The sequence below is a fragment of the Benincasa hispida genome, chromosome 1 (genome assembly GCF_009727055.1).
Source record: "Benincasa hispida cultivar B227 chromosome 1, ASM972705v1, whole genome shotgun sequence".
NCBI lineage: Eukaryota > Viridiplantae > Streptophyta > Magnoliopsida > Cucurbitales > Cucurbitaceae > Benincasa > Benincasa hispida.
Genome location: NC_052349.1, coordinates 45,386,554 through 45,396,317, shown reverse-complemented (window position 1 = coordinate 45,396,317; position 9,764 = coordinate 45,386,554).

The following is a 9,764-nucleotide window of genomic DNA, read 5'->3' as shown; positions in this document are numbered from 1 at the left end:
ACAAGCTGCTACGTATTCAACTTCCATGGTGGAGTCTGTGATGCATCCTTGTTTGATGCTTTGCCATACTACAACCCTTCCATTTAGAGTAAAAACTGACCTCGATGTCGATTTGCAAGAATCTCTATTGTTCTGAAAATTAGAGTCTATGTATCCTATAAGGATCAGATCCTTATCTCCATATACGAGCATGTAGTCCCTCATTCTCCGAAGATACTTGAGGATCGACTTGACCGCCGTCCAGAGATCAAACCTTGGATTGGACTGATACTGACTAACAATCCCTACTGCATAGCAAATGTTGAGTCTGGTACACAACATTGTATACATTGAGCTTCCTACAGCTGAAGCATAGGGAATCTGTCTCATCTCCTCAACTTCTTGAGGTGTCTTTGGATATAGATCCTTAGACAAAATGATTCCATGCCTGAAGGGTAACAAACCCCTCTTGGCATCCTGCATCTTGTACCTGATCAACATTTGATCGATGTACGATGCCTGAGATAGGGATAACCTTTTTTTCTTATGATCCCGAATGATCTGGATCTCTAGAACGTACTGTGCCTCAGCCAAATCTTTCATTTGGAACTGAGCAGCTAGCCATTTCATAATGTCAGTCAGATACCTTACATCATTCCCAATGAGTAGGATATCATCCACATACAGTACTAGGAAAGTTACTCAGCTGTTGATGATTTTCTTGTAAACACAAGGCTCATCAACGTTCTGATCAAAGCCAAATGACTTGACTACAATGTCAAATCTTATGTTCCATGATCAAAACACTTGTTTTAGCCTATAAATGGACCTATTAAGCTTGCAAAATTTTTGCTCTTAGTCTGGAACTATGAACCTCTCTGGTTCAGTCATATAGATGGTCTCCTCAAGATTACAATTAAGAAAGGCAGTCTTGACGTCCATTTTCTATATTTCATCATCATAAAATATGGCTATGGACAGGAGTATCCGGATAGACTAGAGCATGAAAACAGGTGAGAAAGTTTCCTCATAGTCAACTCCCTTGACCTGGGTATAACCCTTTGCCATGAGTTGAGCCTTAAAGGTTTGCACCTTTCCATCTACACCTTTCTTTCACTTATAGATTCATTTACACCCTATAGGTCTTACCCCATCAGGCGGATCAACAAGCTCCCAGACGTTATTGAAGTACATAACTCCATTTTCTGGTTCATAGCTTTAATCCATTCATCCTTGTAAACACCTTCCATTGCTTTCTTAAAAGACAACGGATCCTCGACCCCATCATTAGAAATGACATTTTGGGATTCAGTTAAACCCATGTAGCAACCCGGTGGGTTCATAACCCTCCTACTACGTCAAGGCAATCTCAACTCTTGAGCTGGTTGACTAGATGTATCGACCTTAACAACTCTTGTTGAACCCCTAGTAGTCTCAGCCTCACTAGAAATCTCATGCAAAAGGAGCTTACTTTGTGGCTTATGATCCCGGATGTGGTCTTCTTCCAAGAAGATAGCATTTGTGGAAACAAACACTTTGTTCTCACTTGGATCATAGAAGTATCCACCTCTAATTTCCTTGGGGTAGCCTACAAAGAGGAAAACCTTCGAATGCGGTTCCAACTTCTTCGGGTTAGTCACTAATGTCATACCTTCCTCCTAATCCCCAAGACCGAGAAGGGAGCGTGAGGGTAAACCAATAGTATTCCAAGACAATATTTAAATTTAACATTCCCCCCATATCTATTAAGGATTTCAACATGTTTACAGCACTCTATCTGTCTTTCATACACATAGTTTAATTTCCTATATTCTTTATTACATGATCCGAGCCGTGCCCTGAGAATTTACCAAGTCCTAGTGTGATGGTGGTTAGTAGACTCCTCCCTGAACACTCCGCTTTGCTACCTGGGAGGGGAGGGGGATATAAGAAAACATTTGGAAGAGTGTGAGCTATTAAGCCCAGTGAGTGGTTCTTTAAAATAATAATCACTTTGCAAATCATATCTTTTGGGAAATCAATCACATAATCATAATTCCAGTATAATTTATGCATGATCATGTATATGTTCATCCAATCAACATCCTCCAGTCCCATGCTATACGTGGCATGCTCATATCATGGACACATGAATCATCATAACTTTTTATGGAAACTTTCCTATAACCTACTTTTCCCGCCAATGTGTACATCGACAATTCTTTATCCCGCTAGTCATGCTTAGGTACTTGACTATATTCCCCGTCGGTCGTCACCGATTATTATTTCCCGCTGACCGAGGCCGACTATATTTTCCCGCCAAGCACCTTTTGTTAAGCATGCTAACTATGTAATCTGGGTATAATCTCAGTTTCCATAGCAATTTCACAAACAATATCATGGAAATCATCATAACATCATAAGCATGTATTTTGCACTTATTTACATATCAAAGCATAAAGCTAAGTAAACACTCACCGTCAGCAAGATTTTTCACTAAAATCACCTTCAGACTACCTTCCTGAGAATTCCTCCATATCAATGGAAATTCTTCAATTAATACTTGTTATATCAATAAATAATGTCAAATTTAGTCAAAATATCATTATATATTGAAAAGACCAGCTTACCCTACTCAAAATTAGCCAAAATACCAAAGTTAGCCTCTTTAGAGGTTATTTGGTCAAAGATAGGCAGTTGGGCGTTGGGCAGTAGGCAGAGTGGGCATGCTGTGCCGCATAGGGGTTGACGCGTTTGGGCGTGCGCTGGGCGTGATACGTCGCACAGGGAAGGTAGTTGTGTTGGGCTGACGCACGGGATGCGTCGAGCAATGCGCGCGCAGACAGACGAACACAGCACTGCGTGCACGCAGGGTGTGGGCTGGCTGTGCATCCGGCTGCCTCAATGCCGACCTTGTTTCTTTTGATCTCCAATCAACTTGGCAGCTTAATACCTCAAACGTCACTCTCTTAATATGCTCTCAACACAAAATTTAGGTGCTGGTATGAATGAATTCCCCTTACACAACTCCCCTATTTATAGCTATTTCAAACTCACCCCATGTTGACAACACAACTCCCATTTGTCTCACTTTGGAGCTTCCAACATTCACTCTACCCAGCCTATCCTTAGCCTAGCCTTGAGTTGTTCTCCTTCCAGCTTGCTAGCCAAAATCCCTTTTGTTGCATGAAATATCCTTTACCCACCTCATGCTTGGGTGATAAGACTTCAATTGCATGAAATCTCCTTTAGCCACCTCCTACTTGAATTTTATGTGATCTTCCTTTTGCCACCTAAATCCCTTAAATACCTCACATATTTCTCTACTTAATTATTTAAGTCTTCTATTCGTATACCCTTGGCATTCTACCTTGAATTTTTCAATCAATTAGCCTTACATTTTATCCTTAACGCATAGCAACTCACCTTTCCCTTATCGAAGTTCAACTTAGCCAACGCATGAGTTGGTCATCACCAATGCATAGGGTGGCTGCTCACCCTTGACGCATGGTGCTGACCATCGACGCATGGTGTGTTGCCTAGGCACTTGCACGCTGGATCGGCCGCATGGGCACGCTCGGCCGCATAGGCATGCTCGACCGCAAGGAGGTGCGCTTGGCCTGGTGCATCTACGCATGGTTGCTCAACAACGCATAGGATGGTCGCCTGCTTACCCGTTCGATGCATAGGTAGGGCACTCATCGACAGATGGACTGCGCGCTTGACATACACCATTGACGCATGGGCTGCGCGCTCGCCATCGATGCATAGGCTACGCGCTCGGCCTATGGCCTGTGCGCTTAGCCTCGACGCATGGCCTGTGCACTTGGCCTCGATGCATGGCTGGCACACCTAGCATGCTCACTTTGATGCATGCTTGCTACCCGTGTCCTCATGTATGCCTTTGTGTTGGTTGTATGTAACCCTTAGCCATTTTTCAAGTCTTCTAGCTTCCATCCTCCACGCCTTTTTGCGTCCAACATGTTTTAAGCCTTTCACAGGCATTTGGATTTTGGTCACCTTCTTGGATAATTTTTATGTTTTCCTCCCTTTGTCTCAATATCCCTACTTAGGATTTTTCTTCTCTATTTAACTTCCCACTTTAGATTTAATGTTAGGGTCTTACAACCAGCACATATGCCACACAGCCCCAACTCCTGAAGTGGCGTAAAATACCTTTACGGACTCTCCACAGCTTAAAAGGTGTTTTAGAAACACATTTCGAGGGAACGTTGTTCAGGATGTAGCATATCGTCTCCACTGCAAAACCCCAAAAGGAGTCTGGAAGATGAGTATAACTCATCATAGACCGAACCATGTCCAACAAGGTTCTGTTTCTTCTTTCTGATACACCATTCTACTGAGATGTACCTAGGGCTGAGAGTTGGGATGCAATCCCATGTTCTATCATATAGTTTTGGGATTAGAGGTCCATATACTCTCCACGATTAGATCGTAGTGTTTTATCTTCTTACCTAACAAGTTTTAAACTTCAGCTTTATACTCCTTGAACTTGTCAAGGGCTTCAGACTTACGTTGCATTAGGTAGATATCCCTGTACCTTGAATAATCATCTATGAAAGAGATGAAATATTCATACCCACCTCGAGCCCTAACATTCATCGAACCACAGAGGTTAGAATGTACAAGCTCCAAGACTTCCTTGGCTCTGTAACCTTTTCCAGTAAAAGGTTAATTGGTCATCTTGCCTTTGAGGCATGATTCACATACCGGCAAGGAGTTTTCTTCTAAACTCTTTAGAAGTCCACTTTTCACCAACTTCTCAATCCTATTGAGGTTGATGTGACCTAACCTTAGATGCCAAAGATGGGCGTTTTCCATAGGAGAAACCTTTGGTCTTTTAGCTATTGTGCCATACTGAACATTTCAGTGTTAAACAAGGCTTTTATGACTAACGACCTTAGTGCATATAAGTTGCTTTCCATTGAACCATAACCAATATCCATTCCATTCTTGAAAATAAACACTTTATTTTTAGAAAAGAAGACGGTATACCCTTGTTCAATGAGACAAGAAACCGAGATTAAGTTCCTCTTAATATGAGGAACTATGAAAATATTATCCAGTAACAGATAACGTTTCTTGTGGACAAATAACTTTAGCCTGCCAATAGCAATAGGTGAAACAACCTCACCAGTGTCGACTCTAAGAGACATCTCTCTCTGTGGCAATGTTTGCCAGGAACTAAATGAAAGAACGCTTATACAAGAGTAGCTATGAGTGGAAGCGGATCTTTCCGATTTCATTGTGACAAAATTTCTACACAAACATTCTAACATACATAAATGCATTGAAACACTAATTACTGGCATGCTATAAAAGATAAATACAAGAGATCGAGAACTTACCAGTTGAAGACTTTCTTCATAAGAACTCGATCCAACATGAACAAACTCCTCACACTCCTACTTTTCCAGCAAGCAATCGCCTAGCACCACCACGGTCATCTACACGATCAGCAGCGCACGAACAAAAGGCAACCGAGGACGACACCACCACTCGAAGTCCTCAGTATTCTCAGAGTGAGAATCTAAAGGGTGGACTTTGATGGAATTTGTAGAGGGGAGGAGGAAAAGTGATCGTGTACTATGAACAAGCAAGTGGGAGAAAGGAAAAGACTATCGTATAGTCGGGTGTGTTTGATCGTTTAGAGTGAGGTACACGATCGTGTAGTAGTAAACGCTAAACGATCGTCTATCAAAAGGTAAGCGATCGTTTAGTTATGCTCAGTGCACTAAGCGATCGTCTAGCAAAGGTAAGCGATCATTTAGATAATCGTGGGTGATCGTTTAGAAACACGGGTGTGTGATCGTTTAAATACGTGGACGCTATCGTATAGGCTATCGATACTAAGTGATAGAAGCTTTTCACACCATGAGCGAATTTTTGGATCTCTTACGTGTCTTTTGCCAAATGAAAACTATTTTCATTTTATTCTTCAGTTACTAGAACTAAATTCAACTTCCCACTTTCGCACGAATCTGGAGAAAACTTCGGCCAATTATCTCATAATCGCCTAATTATTAAAATAATGAATATAATCATAGTATATTCTTAATCTATAGTTTGATATCATATATCAACTATATTGTTTTCTTCTCTACTTGATATAAATCATATTTATATCCAATTTCCTCCAAAATAATGTATCTCATACATTTAGTCAATCATATCATATATAATTAACTAGTTCAATTATATCATATATAATCAAACTCTTTCTTGTCAATTTGAATATTTCAAATTGACCCAAAAACTTATTCTTAACTTTTATCCAAGCTACCAAGAGAACCTTATGGACCTATGGCTCAAAGCTCTAACAGTACATGAATAACTGACTAAACTCTTTAGCCACGAGATCCACCATCCGTTAATTGAACTCTTCTTACCACAGATATATTTCTATGTCCATTGGATATAACAAATCATGAGTACGATAACCCTTCACAGATGCTCGTAAGTACAGTTGGACCAATTTACCATTTTGTCCCTGTAGTTACATCTCACTCCTTAAGTATCACTGATCCCTTTAATGAACAATACAACATAGTCTAAGTATGTGTGAACACCTCTCGGGCCATCAGAAGTGTGTGGCGCCACATCGTTCAAGCCCTGGAATCAGTCCTTAAGGGAGCTATCTATTTATTTACCCTTGCTTCGTGGAAAGAGTGAATTACATCTATTGTAGTTGAGTTTCCAGCTCCCAAATCAGACAAATCCCCAAAGTGGTAGGTTTGAGTCGGCGGCCTGGCCAGTCGCATCCATGCAAATCAAAGGATAGCCCTCAATGGTAGAAGTTCTCAACTCAATCAGGATTGAGGTTATGTTACCTATGGTCATCCAAGTGAAGTGAAGTCTTTGTCATGAATGGTGTTATATAATGAGACGTTAACACTTCGTGGTCAGGTCTTATACAAACTCTTTGAATAGGATGTCCCTGCTCGCATGTCCCCTATACGAATGATCAGGATCAGATCATATGTGACAAGTCACAACACTTGTAACTATTCCATAAAGCGGGCTGCATCCATAGCGTTACCAGGATAAAGTTTCCCTCCTATATCCATATACTACACCATTTTGGTTATCACTTAAGAAATTATCCACTTGTATGTCAACACATACATGCTTAAGTTACATAAAGACAACCAGGGAACTTAGTTTATTGGTTTGTGGTAAAGCAAATAAAACATTCAGATGAGCAAGATCAAGAAGTGAAATAAATATCATATATCATACATCACAAGCATTCGTACGAACTGTTTACAAACTACAGAACACAAGACTTTAGGGCATCAACCCCAACACTAAATCCCTGGTAAGAGGAACTGACATGGTTGGTAGCACCCGAATCAAGAATCCAGGCAGAATCATCATTCTCTACCAAACATGTCTCCAAGACCAATAAATCAAATTGACCGTCTTTCCTCCTCTTTTGGAGAGTAGTGCCATCAGTGTCAGAATAACTGACACTATTGGTTTCTCATCCATCCCTTTGTGCTCGAAAAGTAAGAACTGACGTTCAAATAGATCGTGCGACGAGTCCATGATCTCGCATGCAATGACCATGTTCTCAACCCTTTTGGCCAAAACATCAGGTATGCTAGCCAATAAGTGAAGTCGAGACAATGAATTAGCCTTCATCCACACCTCATATGCATTGCGAACACTTCGTGGTGCATCAAGGGTCAGGACTTGAAGACATTTCTCAACCATGACAAAATCGAGGTTGTTTGCCATGGAATATGTTTTACATGATTATTTCCACTGTATGTAATCGGTCATATTAAAGGCACTAAACGAAAATACTAACGAGTTGCTAAAAAGAAAAACACATTGACCTAAGTTAGGTTTTAAGCAAATACCCGTTGTAAAACAAACAACATCCAATAAGGTTTTAGCAAAACTAATATAAACCCCATGTGACATCTAGTTTTGCAATGACACTTCAAAGGTTTATGACAAAAGCAACCGAAGGGAGGTCAATTATCCCTTATCTAAATTGAAAAGTTCTCAACCAGTCATTAATACCAGAAAAACACTTGCTCCCATAATGACTAGCCATCATTGATTTAGTCAAGAGATCATTAACTTACTTAACAACCTCCCATAAGTGTGACCCACCATTTTAGACATTAGAGATCCGCCCAAGCAGCCAATCCAAAGGGAAAAAATCCGATTGGGACAAAACCTAAAGCGACCCTATCCATTTCTGGAGTTCACTTTGATCTTGACCAACTACGCAAAACCCATCCAAAGGGGGACACTCCCAGGGTGCCACGAGGGAGTACAGAATGATCTCACGGTGTGAACCAATGATAGAGACTGTAGGACGTGTTGACACATACCCTTCACCCACTTACTATAAACATTCTCTCCGTCCACCTTGATATTGACTCATGTAAACACCATTCAAAGGGGGATGTTCCCAGGGCACCACGAAGCCAAGCATGAATCTCACGGTGTGAACATACAGGGAGAAACGTGAGTGGAATCATAGACATATCAGATACATCTCTTCCTCCCACTGAGTATTTTATAACCGAGGGTTTAGTTTACTTAGAAAAAACACAACTAAGGATTTTAACTAAATGACTTTTAGGTTTTCCCAAGAGTAACTTTTACCCTGGATTGTTAAAACAACTTTTGATCCTCATCCATTAAACTCTTTAACGGAATCTTTGACTAACTATCAAATGCTTGTAGAAAATCTATCTATTTCACCTTTTCAGGTAGGTTCCCAGGTAGGGGTGTTCCATTTCTATCAGCTTAAGAACCCTAGCCTAGACAGAACCCGCTTTAGATAAAAGGTCCCTTATAGATAGATTTAAAACAAATTTTATCTTTTATGCCAATCAATTTAATCCTATTAAACCGATTTTAAAAGATTAATCTAGGTTACTAATCTCATTAGAACCATTTGAACTTAGGTCTATCTCAATCCAATTTTAAAACAAAAACTTGAGTTCACCTAAAGCCCACATGGAACTCTTTCTTATTGATTTTAGTTCTAATTTCCTTTATAACAATTATAACGGAAACAAACAAAACCACAATGCAAAGCTAAACACATACATGGCATTCATAACGATTATAAACAGTCTAAGTGTCACGTTCAATGTATTGTTCATTCATTGCTACCTTTTCATATAGCACTTATATAAAACAGCAACAAAACAAGCATAACACGCTTCCATTCACACTTAGATTATAACACTTATATAAAAGGATGATGCATGATAATGCTTACTGCATGCAAAATATAACTCTTATATTTCATGATGCATGCGCATGCTTTCACGTAATTTCTTCATGTAATATTATAACAGTTATAATACATGATGCATGAATGATTGCACAACCTAAGGTGGGTTTTAATCTATATGTCAAACACTTTGCCATATAAACACCATACATCACATGTATAATAAAAAAATGTTGATGAACCGGGTAAAATTGTCTCAAATCCTCAAAACTAAAGCTAACTATTAAAAACAAGGAGTCTCCGATTCAAACAGTTAAACCAGGTCTTGAACTGTTCGGGTGAAGCACCAAACTCCCGCAATCGTCTACACGAAAGAACAAACAATTTTCTCTATCGTTTACCTATGCTCCTAGAGCTAATAGATCGTTTAGTAACGACCGTGTACCTTTTACTAAATGATGAAGCACAAGGTACACGATCGTCTAGCGCGCTCCGTACAATGCCAGCCTTACACGATCGTCTAAACGAATACGATGCAGCAAAGCACCATTGTCTAAACAATCACTGAGTGAGCACCTTT